At 46.5% G+C, this 19548-nt stretch overlaps 1 pseudogene; it reads left to right on the top strand.

The window, feature by feature from the left end:
* Nucleotides 1-622: 622 nt before the first annotated feature.
* LOC137021270 (nuclear mitotic apparatus protein 1-like) lies at nucleotides 623-14487 on the top strand (annotated as a pseudogene).
* Nucleotides 14488-19548: the final 5061 nt, after the last annotated feature.

A 19548-nucleotide genomic window follows, 5' to 3' on the forward strand; every position in this document is an offset into this window, starting at 1 on the left:
CTACAAAGAATGGGCGAGAGTCATCCGAGCCATCGCCCACAACCTCAAGCTCCAGGCGGAGGACGCCCGGAGGAATCAGGCCCAGATTCATCGTCACCACGATCAGCGACTCGTCGAGACCCAGGACCAGTGTTGGACAGCGGACGAATCCAAACCCGAGCTGCAGGAGGAGCTGCAAAGACTTCAAAAAGCCCTTGCAGAGCTCCACCTGGAGGTGGAGCGTAGAAAACTGACTGGAAAACTCCAACACAGCGAAGCTCCCCTAGCCAAAGCAGAAACTAAGCTGAAAGACAGACACACTAAAGCCCTGACCTGTGAAAATCATCTCCAACAGGCCCAGAAAGGAGTTATGGCTCCGAAACAACAAAGAGACTATGTGAATGAACTTGACACTGGTTACAGAGTACTGAAAAGTGGCACGAGAGGCGAAACACAAATCACCGAGTTTCCACTAACCAGTCAAGAAGCCTTAATTCCAAATGGGGTTAAAAGTCCACTGCCCAAAACGTCCAACGGCCAAGAACCTTCGCCAGCAGCTGTCACATCCAACTGCCAGCACCTGCGACAGGTTCTGATCCAAAAGCTTTCTGACCCTGCATCAGATCAAGGGCTCCCTGCTGCCATGGACCTAAAACGGGGCAGACTGAAAAACCCATACACTTGCTACAGCCGACTGCAAATGGCCTGCTTCAGAGCATGTGGTCAGCCAGCGATGGAGGAAGATTTCATCTTCAACACTCTGCTTCTCCGAGAGCTGCACCCTGCGGTGAGTGATCACCTGGCAGCCTTGGCCTGCTCACGCAGTATGTCTACTCGGCAGCTGCAAAACTTGGTTGACGAAGCTCACGCCAAGCAGAACACTGCTCCTGAAAAGACGGTAGAAAATCAAACCAGTTACACAGTCTCCGACCACTGCCCAGAAACCTGTCCATACCTTTTTGAAAGATTGAGAAATGAAGCTGAAAGACAAAATCAGACTCTCAAGTCACAAAGATGTGAGCTGAATGTGCAGTCGCACAGTCCTAATGAGGTCCACCTTGAACACACAGCTCCCATGCACCACACCATTGGTCGAGTGAGCCTGGCACCTCCGGTGTGTGTAGCGCAAATGGACACGTTTCCCTGTTTCATCCACAAAGACCTGCTAGACTGTTTTGAGCCCTTATTTAATGCCAGACCGCTGAAAATCTGGGCTCAAGTGTGTGAACTTCTGCCTTCCCAGTCACCCAGACCACCTGAGCCAGACGGTCAGGTCACAGAGGTCGCGGGAAATCTCCCAGCTAACCGCGGGAACCCCGGCTCAGAGCACAGTTCAAGGTCGCCACCCGGCGTACTTCAACTCACCATAGACTGTAACACTCTCTGCTCCAAGGTCACGACAGACTCACAGCTGAATGATGTAACTACAACAGACATTATTCTCACACTGTGGGCAGACAACTCAGCCTTCAGCCACACGCTGTTAAATGCTCTCAGTGAAGGAACACCGGACCTCCCATTTGTCAACAAGCAAACACACTTTCCACTAGACTTTCGTCTGCCAACCATGATGACTGTCAAGGACATCTGCGTTTTGAACTTCAAATGGAACAACCGGCATTTAACCCATCACTTCTTGGTCCTTCCAGACCTCCTGATGCACTCTAATGCTCATACGGACAGTGCAAATGAGTTGTTGTGGGCCCCGATGACTGTACAGCTTCCTGTTGTTCCTGTCAACACTGCCAACTTCCTGTCAGGCCAGACTATCCAACAGGTCTGCATCCTGATCAACATACAGGAACCTGTAGTACCACCTTACACCAAAGGGGGTGCTGTTTGGATCAACATACAGGAAATTGTAGTACCACCTTACACCAAAGGGGGTGCTGTTTGGCTCCACGCACAGGAAACGGTAGTACCACCTTACACCAAAGGGGGTGCTGGTTGGCTCAACAGGCAATGTGGTCAAACCCTAAGCCACATGCTGGGCTCCTTCACACTGTCACCTGAAGGCGTGGAACTTGGACTTGCTCTAAAAAGCCACACCGCTAACTGAAGTGTCACCCTACGTAGTTCACAGCTGGCTCAACGAATGCATGGTCACAGACATCAGCATTCCCAAAGCCCACCATCTAGAATGGATAATGGACCACGGCCCCTATGACTTTGAACGCAAGTTAACAGTCATTAACTTAATACCAGCTGCCATGGTCCCAGAAGGAAGCTTAAGCAACACAAGTTTCACAGCATCCTTCAAGAGCATCTCCATCACTTCCATCAAACTGGTACCCACAGAACAGGTGCACAGAACAGAGCTGATGGAGGACAAACACCTTGCAGTACCCACAGTCGCTAACCAGCCTGCCTGTGAAACTCAGGAAAGCGCTGCACCTCTGACAGCCAACCTGACAGCTAACACCACAACAGAGGAGCCCTTCCCAAGGTTTGAGCCTAAAGGCCAACAGATCCAGAAAGATGCAAGTGCGCTAAAGAATGATGCAGACTGTCAAAGACTCAGAAACTCAAACAAATTCAAAGTGACATTTGAAAAAGACCTTTTATGCTGTGGTCTCACTAAACTTCACACAGTGCATAGTGCAACACACCCAAATGCTCCTCCCACCTTAATCAGGCAGTACGAAGGTCACATCGCCCCACATGAACCAGTACAGGAGGTTGTTCATTCAACAGAAGGAAAAGGTGTTATCTGCCCATGCAACAGCACCTATTCAGTCCCTACCTGGTCCATTGTCAAACCAGACAGCAAGTGGCGACCCACCAGCGACTTCAGGAGGCTGAACCAGCAGGTGCCACTGCCACAACGTGCCAGAAAGCACAAGTCTGCACGGAGCGGAGATTCAGCTGCCTGTCAAAACTGCTATAACAACACACCAGCGTTGACACTTAAGGTAAAGGTACCCCAACAACAGCAACCAACCTGTCACAGGTACCTCAAAGAGAATGCGTGCCAAGGAATGCCCACGGCCTACGGTGATGGACGTTCATACATCCATGAGGGCATCCTACAGGCAAGTGCAGGGGTATGATGGTTAAGCGACCAATCACAGAACAGCAGGTGGGGTCCCCAGTCATGTCAGTATGGTGAAGCAGCAGCGACCCTCAAAACCCTTCAAGTCTCCTCTGTCCATAACATCAGAGAACTCATGTGCACAGACTCACACTTTGCCAGACCTTGTTTCACATGCCATCTTCTGGGCTGGAAACAAACTGGTTTCAAGACTGAATGCAACAAGCAGGTGAAACATCAACACCTGTTCCAGACACGTGATCACCTCACCCAAGCACACGACACGATCACTTACGGGGAAAAGGTGAAAAGACGCTTAAAGCAACCAGGGCGTGACAAAGGCGTGAACGACCAAACTAATGCCCTTGCCAAGACTGGCACCCTGCATAACAAGCTATGGTCACACCCACCCCATTCACCCACCCTTAGTGTGACAACAACAACCCGCAGCCAGCGGACTGTTCCTGCAACATTTCCCCCCTTACTGCCACTGCCACTGACAACCAAACTTGCCAACACTTCCATGCAAAATGTTTCGTACCACCACTCATACCCCTCCAACCTCCCGTTCCCGTGGCACCTGGTCCCATGACCGACCACATGCTGCGTGTGGGAGTGAACTTTCTAAAATATGTCCCTGATGTCTTCACAGCGCCAAAGCTTGTACTGCCACAGGGCCAAAAGGGGGGTGAACTGATATACACCCACGACACACCATGTGCCAAACACCATGGCACCAGAACTATTTATGAGACTTTGGAACAAGTGGCGTACTGGCCCAGCATGCAGAAAGATGTGGCAGAGTATGTCAGAGAATGTCAGGTTTGCTGTCAAGTCCAAACTGTAAACCCAAACTACAGAGCTCCACTGCAATGCAGAGGAGTCACGTTTCCACGGTCAGTCGACCAGAAAGACTGGACTGTAAAACCTCATCTGATGCTCATGGCCATCACAGACACCATACAGGAGTCAACTCAGGTGTTCCCCACAGAACTACTGATGGCACGGCAGGTGCCACTGCCGTTGCATCTGTACCAAGCAGGAGACTTGAGTCTCATCACAGCCTGCTCCCCTCATCAGCATCACAACAAGCTCCGCCTACAACTGAGAAAGCAACTCGCAACACAGAGCCAAACCCTGCAAACCACCTGCAAATCCTGGAAAGGTATTGCGGTGGTTCCCCGCACTCACAGTTTCCTGCTGATCCAAACTGCGAACTCAAGGAAGCAACTGTTTACAGTCCTCCAGAATGACTTTGCCCAAAATCAGCTGGTTATAGCTCTGTTGACAGACCTGCTGCGAGAAATTAGCTTCTCTATGGACAGAGTGGCTATGAATAGGATTCCTCAGTATCCTACACAAACTGTGCTGGATTTTGCTACTGGCAGACCCAAAGACACGGCCAATGTCAGGTGGCGGCAACGTAACACCCATGCCAAGAAACACACCTCAGTTGCGGTAGCCTACCACAACAGCAACCCACGGCTGTGCCCGGCTCCCCACTTTCGCAGGTGTAGTTTCACCAAAGACTTTCAGTACTTCTGCCCAAACCAGCTCTTCCTCAGAAACCACACTGAAGGAATGGGCCGGTTGCAGCCCATGACCAGCGACACACGCTGCCCGGCCAAGCCTCGCACCCCAGTTATCGGAACACAAGCCGAGACTGTGGGTGATCGACTGCTCATCCACACCCCCACTCATGCTGCCATCCTAATCTACAATCAGCACAACACCGCCACTCGTGTCAGCCTGCCCAATCCAAGTAAGAGGATCCAGGTACCCCTGAGTTCCATCCTTTATCACAGCCATCTGGCAGTGCACTGTCTCTCAAGCAAAGAGGACCAGTCAGAACTGGAAATCCCATCTTCCCCCAGGGATCACCATCACACCTTAGATCCAGGAATGGAACCGAGGATTGACAAAGGGGGGTCCCAGCTAAGTGACAGTACTCCCATTGATGCAGCCCTCCAAGCACTCTCACGACTGCCTGTCCTGACCAGCTCACCTAGAGCCCGAGCTTGGACTGCTGCCAACACAATCCGTTGCCTCTCCATGGCAATCAAGTACGCACTCGCCCTGGGCCTGGCCTTCATCCTATCCCAAGGGATCAAAGGGATGCAAGAATCCATGGACAGGTGCTTATCTGCTCTCCCTCAAGGACCAGTAGGAACCACCTGCTGCGTGACCATCCGGATCCATGTGCCATCGAACTTGGTTACCATCCAATGAAGTCCGCACAGGAACTTCGTTGGCCGAAAGGGGGAATCTGTAGCGTATGCACACGTATCAGGATAATCAATAAACTTTGGAGTTTTCAGAACGCTTTTAACCTGATGAACTTTGTTTCTTAATCACTAAATCGGCTCCGAACTGTCTACTAAAGATGAGCCCACTTGACACCTTTGTGGCCCTCCGAGGTAACACAGCAGGCCCAATTTCCTTGCTCTTAGGACATCAAAGGGGCCCCTCATGTGGACTACGGGCCAGATCCACATTCCAGCACCCACACACACTGGCACACACAAAAACACACACACAGACACACATACAGAAACACACAAACATACACTTTTAACTGTATATATATATATATATATATATATATATATATATATATATATATATATATATATATATATATATATATATATAACTACCACTATGCTAAAATATATATTTCATATATTTTAGGGCCTATGCATGTTTCCTAGTGTTTAAATGAGTGTATTTGTGCTAGTGTGCATTTTAAACGATATAATTTTGTCTGTAAACCATAACTTCTCTCCTATGCCTTTCTGATCTGTCGAGTTTGGTCTCTCCGTAAAGCTCCGGACTCGAGCTATTTACTGAGGTGGGTCACATGGCTGACATATGCATTTTTCTATGTGTTTAATGATACTGTTTCACGAGTTCACACTTACAAATAAGTCAGGTAAATTAATTGGTAAACGTATTTGGCGTGCTGTCCGGGGAGAGGGCTCCGAGCTCGGTAATCGGCCCGAACACAGAGTACCCCCCCCCCTCCTTTTAGATTATATGAAGTAATCCAGAGAGTGTGAGGAGACGGGGTGGTGGAGGGATTCTGGAAACTGTCGAGGATCCTTGGGTGAGTTTGACTGTGATTATATACAGGCCTGAACTCATGCCTATTGGGTAGATACATTGATTACATATTGTTGACAGCTGGTTGAGATGACGTAATGATCAAGATGATGTAATGATTGGGTATCTTATTTGACTTGTTCCTCCTGAACTACGTTTATAAAACATCATTTCACGAGTTCACACTTACAAATAAGTCAGGTAAATTAATTGGTAAACGTATTTGGCGTGCTGTCCGGGGAGAGGGCTCCGAGCTCGGTAATCGGCCCGAACACAGAGTACCCCCCCAAAAATGCAGAATGTTGGCTACGGACAGCAGCCGGGAACTGTAACCCCCCAAAAAATATAGAAATAAGGCTGATGTTTGCAAGGAGAAAGCTTTCTGCCGGATCGGGAGGGTTCTATCTGATGGGAGTTCAATACTCACAGCGAACCAATGAATATAAACCTCTTCGACCAGCAAACTAAGATAAGGTTTAGATGTTTTAGCTGGGGCGTCTGCAGCATCCGACGGGAGTTCAATACTCGCAGCGATCGGATGGGTAAAACCCCACCAGCCAGAACATTGAGAAGGAATGGCATCTGACGGGAGTTCGTTACTTGCGGCGACTAGAAGGGAAGCTTCAGCTGAGGGGGCCCCTTTAGGTGTCCGACGAGAGTTCAATACTCACTGCGATCGGACGGGTAAGCCCCAGCTGACGGTGGGGAGGACGTTTAGTAATTGGGGGGCTCTTGCGGCATCCGACGGGAGTTCAATACTAACTGCGATCGGACGGGTAAGCCCCAGCTGACGGTGGGGAGGACGTTTAGTAATTGGGGGGCTCTTGCGGCATCTGACGGGAGTTCAATACTCACTGCGATCGGACGGGTAAGCCCCTGTTGGCATGGGGTGAATGTTTAGTTATTTTAGATTGGGAGGGTTCTAGCAGCGTCCAACGGGAGTTCAATACTCGCTGCGATTGGACGGGTAGACCCCCCACTGATGGTGGGGTGGACATTTAGTAATTTTAGATTGGAGGCTCGAGTGGTGTCCGACGGGAGTTCAATACTCACTGCGATCGGACAGGTAAGCCACGGTTGGCATGGGGTAATTGTTTAGTTATTTTAGATTGGGAGGGTTCTAGCGGTGTCCGACGGGAGTTCAATACTCGCTGCGATCGGACGGGTAAGCCCATCCGCTGGCAGAGGGGTTCATGTTTGGTAAGGGCTCTTGTGGCATCCGACAGGAGTTCAATACTCGCAGCAATCGGACGGGTAAGCCCCCGCTGGCAGTGAGGTTAGCGTTAGTTATTTTGGATTGGGAGGCTCTCATGGCGTCCGACGGGAGTTCAATACTCACTGCAATCGGACGGGTAAGCCCCTGCTGGCATTGAGGTAAACGTTTAATTATTTTAGATTGGCAAGCGCTCTAGCGACGTCCGACGGGAGTTCAATACTCGCTGCGAATGGACGGGTAAGCCCCTGATGGCATAAACTCAAAACGTTTAGCTATTTTCGACTGGGAGGGCTTTCGCGCAGTCCGACGGGAGTTCAATACTCGCAGCGATTGGACGGATAAGCCCAGCCATAGTTGAACGAAAATAGAAAATGTATACCGTTTCTGAGGTTCTTATGGGAGCTCAATACTCATGGTGTCAGATTGAAGTTTGACTGATTTGACTGAGTGGTTTGAATCATCTGTTTAGAGGGTTAGTTTGAAGACCGGGAGATTTCTTGCAACATTGGATGAGGGCGAGTTTGGGCAGAGCTGGGCTCCTGCGGGAACGGGGGTGACATCACTGCTGCGGCAGTGGAGAAATTAGCCAGAAGAACTGATCTGTGGGAGCCGAGGCAACATCACTGCTGCGGCAGTGGAGAAATTAGCCAGAAGAACTGATCTGTGGGAGACAAAGTGACATCACTGCTGCGGCAGTGGAGAGAAGGGCCAGAAGAATTGAGCTCCTGCGGGAGCTGAGCACATCGCTGCACTGGCAATGAGATCATTCCCATTTTATTGGAATGATGGTGTAACGAGGTTAGTAGATATGGGAAGAAGGAGGCGGGAACCGGCGAACATTCAACCAAACTTTAATATAAAATAAACAAACAAAACGAAAGTAATGCCGGCAGACCCTCGCGGACGTCTGCCGGCCACACAAACATAACAAAACATAAAATAAAGTCCAGGCCTGGTCCTCTCTCGTCTTTCATTGTAGTCGCTCCTCCTTTTATGCCTCCGGAGCTCCTCCGTGAGAGACTCGAGGCCGGCACGCCTCGCAGGTGACGCTCATTATCACTCGCGTCACCGGCCTCGCGCCGTTCCCTCACGGCTCTCGCCCGCCCTGCTCGTCACAGATGGTATTAGTTGAGTTTGATATGGCTTGTGGGTATGTGTGAGAATATGAGCTGGAGCTGAAAACCTAGCTGATTAGCGTTTGTTAGGCTTCTTTAATGTGGAAACAGTTTGATGTAGTTCTTAAAAGCTTCTTATGACCAGTGACCAAGTGTTTGAATCTGATGCTGGGAAAGGCCTTATTGAGCAGCTGTGGTTGTTGCTCCTATGGGGAACAAATTACTGGAAAAGTGGTCTGCTGGGAGCTTGGAGGTTCTTAATGCTGTTTACATGATATAAATAAAGTAATGTTGAGAAGAGAAAATCAGGAAAGGCAGGCTGGAGGAATGGCTGGGCCCGAGGCCGCTTGCAGAGGCAGCCTCATGCTCGGGCTGGCCCCTGGAACCTAGGGAGGAACAAGAAGTGTAGAAAAGAGGGAAGCTGGGAGTCCAATAAGGCCTCTGGGCATGCGCTGCTAGCGGAGGCAACCTCACGCTTGGGTCAGTCCCTGGAGCCTGGGGAGGAACAAGAAGTGTAGAAAAGAAGGAAGCTGGGACTCAAATAAGGCCTCTGGGCCTGCGCCGCTAGCGGAGGCAACCTCACGCTTGGGTCAGTCCCTGGAGCCTGGGGAGGAACAAGAAGTGTAGAAAAGAGGGAAACTGGGGAGTAAAATATGGCATCTGGGCCTGCGCCGCTAGCGGAGGCAGCCTCACGCTAAGGTCCGTGGTTGAGCTGTAGACCAAAGACAAAAAGAGAGTTTGAGACTGATGACTGGGCCTGCGCTATTAGCGGAGGCATCCTCACGCTAACATCTACAGGCCACAGAAAATGGATAGGGTAAGAGACGGTGGGATGAAATGGCTGAAACAGCGGAGCTTGCTCTGCTAGCGGAGGCATCCTCACGCTAGGAGGGAAGGCATTCGCCAAGAGGGCGAAGAGAGCTGTATGTGGTGTGGCACCTGGGAAACTGTGGTGTGTGGCTAGGCGGAGGGAGGAGGAGAGTGGGGAATCTGGGGCCCAGTGCATGAATCGAAGAAGCAAGAGAGAGGAGATGAAAAAGCGACCTGCGGGATTATGCGCATCATGAAGATAGCTGAGCAAAGATAGCAGTTCCTGTATGGAACAGTTTGGACCATCTATGAAGATGGAAACAAATAAAAAGAATATCCTATTTTTCCTTATGTGGTGAGGCCTAGAAATTAACTATTTAAGTTAAAGCCCATAAATTCAGTTTGAGTTCAGCAAAACTGTGCAAGGCTGAGAAATCGATTATTAATTTTTATTAATAAGCCTAAAATGCTTTATAACCTGCATATATTCACCTCTGGCATGATTGTTTGATACCATACTGCCGTTTACAGTTTGTACTGTAATTGATTGATGTTGAACAATCATCAAACAGCAAAGTAGGCTACAGACTGATTTAGATGATCGTTTGTTCTTTTAAATGTTGCTGGTTTGAGTCACGTGCACCTTCATTTAGTAAAGATCAAAAGAGACTAGCTTGTAAAAAGAGAGCTTTGCATAATAAAAATGTGCAACTTGGATTTATTCAATGGTGTTCAACAAGAACTAAATTTACCATGAACACGCTGCTTGAATGATTTTTTTTTTTATTATTTTTTTATTATAATTAAATTTATTTGTTTATTTTTTAGTTCTATTTCCCAATACTTATCCAGACCTGGTACTCAAATTACTCAAATCAAATTTGATGCTTTATCAAACTGCGTAGGAACATACAACATAACAGTTTATTCACTGGTTATTTGTCTATGGTTCGTTACGTTACTTACAGATTCTGCTAGTTCTAAATATAGATGAACATACAGATGAATAGGAACGGTAAAATTTATTTAAATGCATCAGCAAAAGAACGATTTTAAGAATTTGTCCTACCAGTCTGTGCCTCGTCTCAATAGTGAAGCTGTGGGTTGAAGTTACAGAAATGCATACTATTACTTTAAGTTTCCAAGCGATTTGTTGATAAATCGCAGAACAGCGATGACAATAAGTTCCGGGTTTCATAGTGATTCAGCGTGCGAACTGAACGTGATATATGAGCCACTGTTTGCGTGTTTAACCGCAAGGAAGCGGCACAGTAATTTATAACGGCAAGTCACAGAAACAATCCCCCGATCAACATTGATCCAGATGGAATGACTGAAAATTCAGGAAAGAAGACGAGAAGGATTTAAACTGTGCTTCTTGCGGGGTTGAGCCGATGGAGTGGAGAGTGAGCCGGCTGGGAACTGGATCTGCGCTGCGGCGCGGCTCCCATGCTCCGGGTTTACTGAAAGCCTGCTGCGGCGGCCTGACGTTGGAAGAAGGCCCGTTCCGTCGCGGGAAGAGGCGGCATTGCCCGAGACTCGAGCTTGGTGCTCGGCTGCCTTATTGTCATTTTTCTATGACAGTAATGATTGAATGGGCCAGAGTAGGGAAATACACAGAAGGATATCGCGGATGATTCGGACGTGGTGACAGGCCTCGGCGTTTTGGCATGCAGGGACCCGTTTGTTTGGGCTGACGCCCCTCCGAAATAATGCCGTTGGATTGGAGAAAAATTGTTCTTAAGGCCAGAGGATTGTGGCAAAGATTCCTGGAGGATGAAAGATTCTTCATCGGACGCGACTTCGGACATGTTAGGAACTTAGGGCGGGAGCAAATTCTGGAAACTGTCGAGGATCCTTGGGTGAGTTTGACTGTGATTATATACAGGCCTGAACTCATGCCGATTGGGTAGATACGTTGATTACATATTGTTGACAGCTGGTTGAGATGACGTAATGATCAAGATGATGTAATGATTGGGTATCTTATTTGACTTGTTCCTCCTGAACTACGTTTATAAAACATCATGAAGAAAGCACTCGATCTTGAAATCCGGTCTGATGGCCATTAAGTATGCAAATTCATCTAGGAGACCAAACCAAGGAACTTTGCCCGCCAAATAGTGCTGCGCATCTATTGGCCGCTACAATTCAGGAGGTGTGTTCGTTTGGGTTTCCATAAAAACAATGACACACACCTTTTCTTTGTTCTCCCGGTGACCTCCTGATCGTCTCGTGCACGTCTCTCCGGACGCCTCAGGTGACCGCGCTTCCCAACCACGCGCGCAGCTCGGGAGGACCACTTCCTCTCTCTCTCTCTCTCTCTCTCTCTCTTCGGTTAAGTTACTTAAGTTTAAACCTCTTTTGAAAACCCCGCCGGAGAAACCCTCTCGTGGAAACTGCTACTCACGGACTTGAACCAATAAGCAAGTATTATCATTTACCTTAAATTTGTCTAAACTGATTTCCGTGCTGGCTCTCTCAAGAAGGTTTAACTGTGTAATTTGCCATTCTTTGATCATCTTTCTTTCCCTGTCTTTTCTTCATTTTCATTCTCGTGTATATATATGTGTATTCTTGTATATATATTTAGATGTATAACCTCTGTATTCGTAGTTTGCATATATTAAAACGTTATTCACGCTCGATTGTTCTGTTTGTTCTTTCAGCTGAAAACCAAGTCACTTTAACGTTTTTCGATCGCTTTATGCTTTGATGCAAGTTATTTTCACGGCCAGAGAATAACTCTGTTTATAATATTCTGTGAGGGACTTAGTTTGCTGGACAAACGAACAGTTTCTCTAAATAATTATTAAACCAGAACTATATGTAATTGATTACAATTCGTTGTAATTGATTCACAATATATGTTTAATTCCCCGTTGGGTCGATATATGAATCATAATTTATTCATAACCTTATGAATTATTATATTCATATTTCATCCATAAATTGATTAATAACCGCTACATTTCATTACATGGACACTGGAAGGATCTGGAGACCTGGCTAAGTGTTGTAACAGACAGCATCCTACCTAAAGCCGCAGAAACACTAAAGCATCAGACACAGGACCATCTGGATGACAGCATAACAAGCCTCATGAAACAAGACCCAAGCCAGAGCTACAGTCACAAAGAACTAGCCAAGATCACCGGCTCCTTAAGTCACACACTCATCGCCACCCTCAAACTGAGTGACAGGCAAGCCGCCCATTGCCATCTGGAGCTGAGACGCGCACAACGACGCATCGAACAGCTGGAGCTGGAGGCTCAGGAACGAAAAGAAGGGCCTGATGAAGTGGAAAAAGGCGCAAAAGTGGAGATCAACAGGCTAAAAGAGATCCTAGCAGCTGCTACGCAAGAAATGGAATGAGGCAAAGCAGACTATGCTGATCTCTCCGACAAGCTACAGTACGCAGAACAGCTACTGGAAAAAGCAAAGGCTGACTTCAGAGACAAGAACAGCCGAATTAAAGCTCTCGAAACTCACCTGAATGAGTCAAGAAATGAGGTCAGCCGTCTAACACGTCAGCTTGACTACATCAAAAAAGAGTCCGACAGTATTAAAGAGGAACTCAAGCATGCATATGAATTGCGCTGTGAGCCGCCAAGAACACGTCGGACACCGAATTTACCTTTGCCAAGCAGGACGGAGTCCCCTGTTCCTGGACTGGCACATGATCAGAAGGGGGCAGTGCCAAAACAGTCATCAGCTCCCTCCGAAGAATCCTACCTCCCCACTAGGGCTGGGCGATATATCGAATGCTTTTGTCACGCGCATTTCGTCAGTAAAGCCGGTTCCCTGATTGCCGCTAAATCGGCATCACCTGCTTTCAAATGAAGCGGCATTTAATAGACAGAGCCGTAGTTCACTGATAAGCCACGCAATATCGTGTTCAATATCGATATGAACCGCCGTTGATATTGAACGCGATATTGAGTGTCTTATCAGTGATCTACGGCTCTGTCTATTAAATGCCGCTTCATTTGAAAGCAGGTGATGGCGATTAAGCGGCAATCAGGGAACCGGCTTTACTGACGAAATGCGTGTGACAAAAGCATTCGATATATCGCCCAGCCCTACTCCCCACTAAACTAAAAGAACTTGCTCCAGCCAGCCACAGATCATCTCATGGCTTGGACCTCAGAGACCTGGACAAGCTTGCTAGTAACATTGGCAAATTCACCCCAAATGTGCCAGGTAGTCCAAATGTTCAGAGTTATCTGCAAGATATTGACTTCCATCTGGAAATGAGACCCAATGTCACTGACAAAGATAGACTTTATTTGCTCAGAGCCACATCCAGCTCTGAAGTGCACAGCTTCCTGGACCGGCAGCCTGCCCACACAAAGACTGATTACCACCTGCTCCGAGAAGCTCTCATTAAAGAGTTCGCCGACCCTGAGTCAGAACAAGGATTAGTGGCTGCCCTGGAAACAAAACAAGGTCGTCACGAAACTCCTCAAGTCTTCTATAGCCGATTCAGGCTAGCATACTTTGGGTCTCGCAACGAACAGAACATGGAGGAGGAATTGAACTTCAAAACTCTCTTCCTGAGAAACCTCCATCCTTGGGTGAGCCACCATCTTGGTGTCCTTGCCTGTCAATGCACAATGAGTGCTCAACAGTTAAGAGACTTGGCGCACAAAGCTTACTGCAAACAGAAGATGGCCTTAGAAAAGGGCACCAAAACCACCGCAGTTCTTGACTTCAACACTCAGAGTCAGGGGCTGGCCCTAGAGGGCACCCAGCGTCAAGACCTTGCCAAGCCGACACCCAAAGAGTGGAATGCATCCTCGTCCAACAAAGAGTGTGACTCCCACACTGGTACTCGAACTAAACAGAGAGACAACCGCTGGGATGGACCACGTGGACGACAACGCTCACCTGGACGTCACTGGGAAAATTCATGGAACCAATCAAGACCTCATGAGAGTCATTGTGAGAAAACTTGGAATCAGCCAAGCTCATTTGGAAACCCCAGAAGAAAAAGCTTGTGGGAATCCAAGGGAAAACGACAAACACACCCTGGAGCAACCAGCCCAAAGAATCGACGAATAAACTCACAAAGATTCCAAGCTGACCGAGCTCAAAATGAATCCATACCAGAACAAAAGACTTCACCTTGTTTCGACTCTCAAGAGCTGATGAAAATTCTGATGAAAGAGTTCTTCCAATGAAAGGAGGACGACCCGAAGTGGGAAGAGAAAGAGAAACCAGATTCATCCTGACTAGCGGCCGGACGAGATGGCAGTGACCACCTGACTCAACAGACCCCAGAGAACAGCACCTCACCTCTCTCCCAGAGAACCACAAGCACCATAACTTCAAACGGACAAGAAGTCCCACCTGCAAAACAGTCAGAAACTGATCCAACACCTGATGGGTAAGTTCACAGCAGCATCCAACAAACACCTGCTGTGGAAACCACTCCAGTTCCTGAAAGTGCGGTCTTGGTCGTCTGCCACTCCTCCGAAGAAAACAAGATCAATTCTGACATCCTACCTCTATCATCCCAAACTCCAGTCCCCCAACTCCTGGGTGATCTCATTGAGAAAAGTATAGCAAGAAAGTTTTACCTCTCCGTTATCATCAAACAACACATCAAGGTCGAAACCCTCCTCGACACTGGAGCTGACATCACCCTAATGTCAACAGAACTCCTAAAGATGTCCAAAACAGAACGAAGAGGTCTAATGGAACCTTTAAACTTCAAAGGTGTGAGCTGAATCTCCAAGCAAATTCCCACACAGGCCTAAAACTAAAACATGTGGCCCCAATTTACCTAAAAGTGGGACCAATGAACCTTGTTCACCCATGTAGCAAAAATTAACTCAAAGGGGAAATATTAATAATTATTCATAACTCATTATGATTATTAATTATGAATATGCAAATCCGTTAATCAGATTAACTGGACATAGCTACATTAAAATTAATATTACAATCAGTTAACCTGTTCGTCCAGTGAACGCTCAGTGTTGATTGTTTATTAATTCTAAGAAATGTTCATTTCCAAGTTATGGAAAAATAATATTTCTTATTGTACTGTACTACTCAGAGCACGTAGTCCGGATCTATCACTTAAGAGGCAATTCATTGGCAGACGGAGTCAGAACCAAACATGTCCTGTGCACAATCTTTATTAACTAACTCACAAACACATAACTAAACTAACAAACACGTAACATAACATACACAAAGGGTCACACACACATACACAAGTCAGAATGAGTAATGATAGAGTTGAACCGGAAGAGATGCTGTTACTAGAGCTACATGAAATGTCAAAGGCAATCTGGAAAGGACTCATCAGTTTCTTTTAGCAATAGCAAAGGTAAGTCTTTACAAATCAATACTAAATCGCTGTTTAGCATTAACATGTACAATACTTGCAAGATGCCTTTAGGCTGAGGAGCGTCGGATCTGCAGGTTGAGGATAACTCTTGAGGTTATCGTCTGAAGTTGTTGCCAGTCTGTTGGGTGATGAGCACATGGCTGGGTGTTGTAGGAGACCTGTGCGGTCATCCAGAAGCAAGGAAGAAGAGAGGGAGTGGCACTGTTTGCTGGTTTTTAACCTCTGGTCAAAAGTCACACCTCTCAGTTGTTGACCGGACCAATGAAGATGTTGTAATTCTGGGTGGCAACACCCCTCCTGTTAGGGCTTTTACAACCCAGAAAGATTAACAAGCTGAGTTCTTGAATCAGAACTATTAAATATTCTTTTAATACTGATGTGTTGCACAGGTATGGATGTACAGCATACACAAGCATTTAAATCTTCCCGCTACGAACGTATAGACACTAAACATGGCATGATTGAAGTTACCATGCAGGTCATAACATTTAACAATCATCAAACATGTAAATTCAATGATTACAATACAACATCAGTAATAATGGATACCATTTCCTGAGAAGGATTCATTTATAGCACAGTCTGTCTATACATTAATGCCATAGAGTCTGTGTTCTGTGTGGAAAATGCAGGGTAGATGCAGATTTTCTGTGTCTCTACTCTGCTCTCCATGCGGCAACCACATTCCTCAGCGCAATAAACTTGTAACTGAAAACTTCCCGGGGGATGGGGACAGACTCCAGAGTGAGCTTAAAACTATTGGTTAACTAACCAATAATTGTGTCTAATTTGCCTCAGTCATTACATAATTCCCCCCCTTTCGCTCATTGTTGTCTCTCTTATGACACGATGAGCGACGTTGAAGGTGCAGGAAGATCAGACACATCACTGGCACACAAGGCTGGAAGGCTGTGATGGGCCCTGGTTGTGTGTGTCTCCTGGAGTGGTGGTCGTTTCATGGCGGTTGATGCAGACAGTCTGCAAACTCAGGTCTCTGAGCTGGTGCTGCAGGAATCAAAGCATCCAGTGCCTTGACAGTGTGTCACCTGTCATTTAGTGTTGGTACCGTTAATGCGGGCAAGATGTTAGCTGGTGGCAAGGTTCAGGTCTCTGAGCTTGCTCAGCAGGTGTTGAAGTAGCAGGTGCCTTGACAGTGTCACCTGTCGTCTGGACGCCTGTGAAGCAGGTGGTTGTAGGAGGAGGTTACAGGAGTTGTAGTGTGAAGAGGGTTTCAGACTCACCTAGGTCTGATGGCAGAGGGGCAACCGGTGATTGTAGCCTCTGCTCTCAGTCAGAAGCAGCCTGAAGTTTGCAGTGTCACTCTGCTCTTGTCTTGTGTGAGTGGTCAGAAGCTTGTGCTTCTGAGTACTTCTCAAGTAAGTACTGTTCAAGGGGCTCCTTACTAGCGTTAGAAGCTCCTACAGGTTTGATGCAGGCATGTTCAGTCGCCCTTGTGCTACCTGACGTTGGAGATCATGCGGTGTCTGCAGGAAGAGGATGTTTCCATCCATGGCTTCTCCCTGTAGTAGGTCTGGTGCCTGGGTCTGTCTGAATTAATCCTTCTTCTTCTGTAGCTTTAGAGGATTTCAGGAAATTAGCTGATAAGGTGTCAAGCAGAAGGCTTTGGCTCCCCCCTCTGTACCTCTGTGCTTGGCTGGGGGAGGTTCTTCTGCTGCAGGCAAGAGAGTCTTAGTTCTCTTTGGGCCATGTCAATTTCATCTTTGGTGTTGTCCAGCTGCTGGGTCAGAGCTTCAGTCCCAGATCTGGACACATCCAGAGGACGTTCACAGGTCCTGATTGTGTCATCTTTGACCTAGAGTTCAGAATTTGCTATTTTTAACAGGGACTATTTGTGAAAGAGTTATTTTACCACATCTTCTCTGGCTGCCTTTTCCAGCTGCTCTCGTTGCTCAGCAGCTGTCAGAGCCTTTGAAGTTTTGTGGATTTTCTTCTGTGTCTCTATTCTGTCAGGGTCCTTGTGCCGGTCCTGAGCCTCCATCTCTAGCTGGTCTATGTGGCTTTTAGCATGCATCAGCTCCTCGTGAGTCTCTGCGATCTGGAGTTGGAGGGCGTTCACCTCCTGTTTCAAGCCAGTGAGGTTGTGGGCCAGGAAGAAGTTGACTTCAGTCAGATCATCGTGATCATACCTCTGGTTTGAGTCATCTGCCTTTACTTACAGGAAGAGGAGAGCTTTCCTAATAGATTGTGCTTATTAGTGGTGCTCAAAATTATGCCATAGCAATCGTTCAGATTACTTTTGTAACTGGCTCATAAAATTGAAACAACTGTTGTAAATAAACAAAATCAAGAATGAAAGTATGTCTAGTTACTTGTGGTTATGTTGGGAAATTAAACCACACATGACTAAAAAGGAAGATGTAAATAAATCACGTAGATGAAAGAAATAATACTAGTAACACGAATAGCTGACTGCTATTATGATTAAAATCAATAAAAGATTTAAAGAAGTGATTACAACAGCAGAATGACCTGGTATTGGGAGTAGTCAACAGCACTAGTTATTAACAAATAGATTAGCTTTGGAAATCACTCTATAGTTGGTCACAGCTGCCGCATGTTCGGGGCCACACCATGTGTGTGTCCCGCCCTGAAGTTTAGTCAACGTGCTATTGAAAAATCTCAATAAATCCAAGAATTCTTCTTTAGCTACACAGTTTACATGTAATTAAATGTAGGTCTAATTACCCTAGTAACTGCAGATTTAGCTGAACAGCGTTCAGGGAGAAACACACCTAAGTGCAGGTGAAATTAGCTGAGAAGGATTAAAGGTGAGGATAAAGAAAAATCTGAAAACCAGGAATGTGGTTAAAGGAAATTGGTTTAGATCAGTTCACACTGCATACACACAAGCTATGGTTAAAGGCTTCACGTAAATGATGCTATCCACCAACTGTACAAGTTATTAGTTAGCTTAGCCTGAGTTGAAGGGCTGCTAGGTGAGGTTAGCTTAGCCACCTAGCCTGGTTTGTTTACAATATGGCATCACAAGGTGATGAGTTAGCACTTCCTGTGACAAGTCGTTGTCATGGGAACCAATGCATATCAGAGCAATTCAACAGTTTATGAAGAATGTCTGCACATTTGAAGCAAGTTACGCATCAAGTTAAAAAGGAGCGCTTATACTTTAATAATTCAAACTTAAATTCAGTAAGATGCAAGTATGGTTTGCAAATTTGCAAATTTTACTCATGTAAAATTCTTCTCTATACTTGACACATCTTCTTGATTAATTTAAAGAGTAGTTACACAGATTTGCCGTGAGTCAAATCTGGTCTAAGCACGCCAAAGTCTTGTCTTGTGAATAAATACTGATGTTTCTATCGGCCAATGAAACATAGTATTGATCACCAGGTAGTTGATATGCTTGTAGATGCAGCTAAAGTTTAGATGAATGAGTCCCTCTGACTATAATTTCCGAGGCCTTTACTCTGTAGAAAGGAAACCTTCATCCCAATCTATATTCGTATAACACTGTACTGAGATTTCTCATCAGAAACAGGTTAAGCAGTACTGCAATTGGTATTCGTCCAACCAAAGCAGGATAATCAATTTTGGTACAGTTTAAATGCCGCTGAGCTGAGATTCCTTCGTCAAAACAGTCTTACGCTTTAATACTGAGATTAGGGTTTCTTCGCTAAAATCAGATTAACTTTACTGATACCATTTGAATATATGCTAAAATGTCTTAAGACTCTTTCTGTTACAGCAGAGGTGTCCCTTTAAGCTATAGTTTTATCTGCATCTAACAAGCCAGCACCATCGATCTACATGCGAATCAAACGTTGTCAAACGTCATGTCGGAATTATCAATTATTAAACACACTTTTAGTTGGACGATGGTTTAAGCAAGTGGAGTTAGGCCATGCTGGCTTAACCGGCTCAATTTAGTGTCATATTTCAAAATAGCTCGTTG

Source organism: Chanodichthys erythropterus, chromosome 6 (assembly GCF_024489055.1).
Source record: "Chanodichthys erythropterus isolate Z2021 chromosome 6, ASM2448905v1, whole genome shotgun sequence".
NCBI lineage: Eukaryota > Metazoa > Chordata > Actinopteri > Cypriniformes > Xenocyprididae > Chanodichthys > Chanodichthys erythropterus.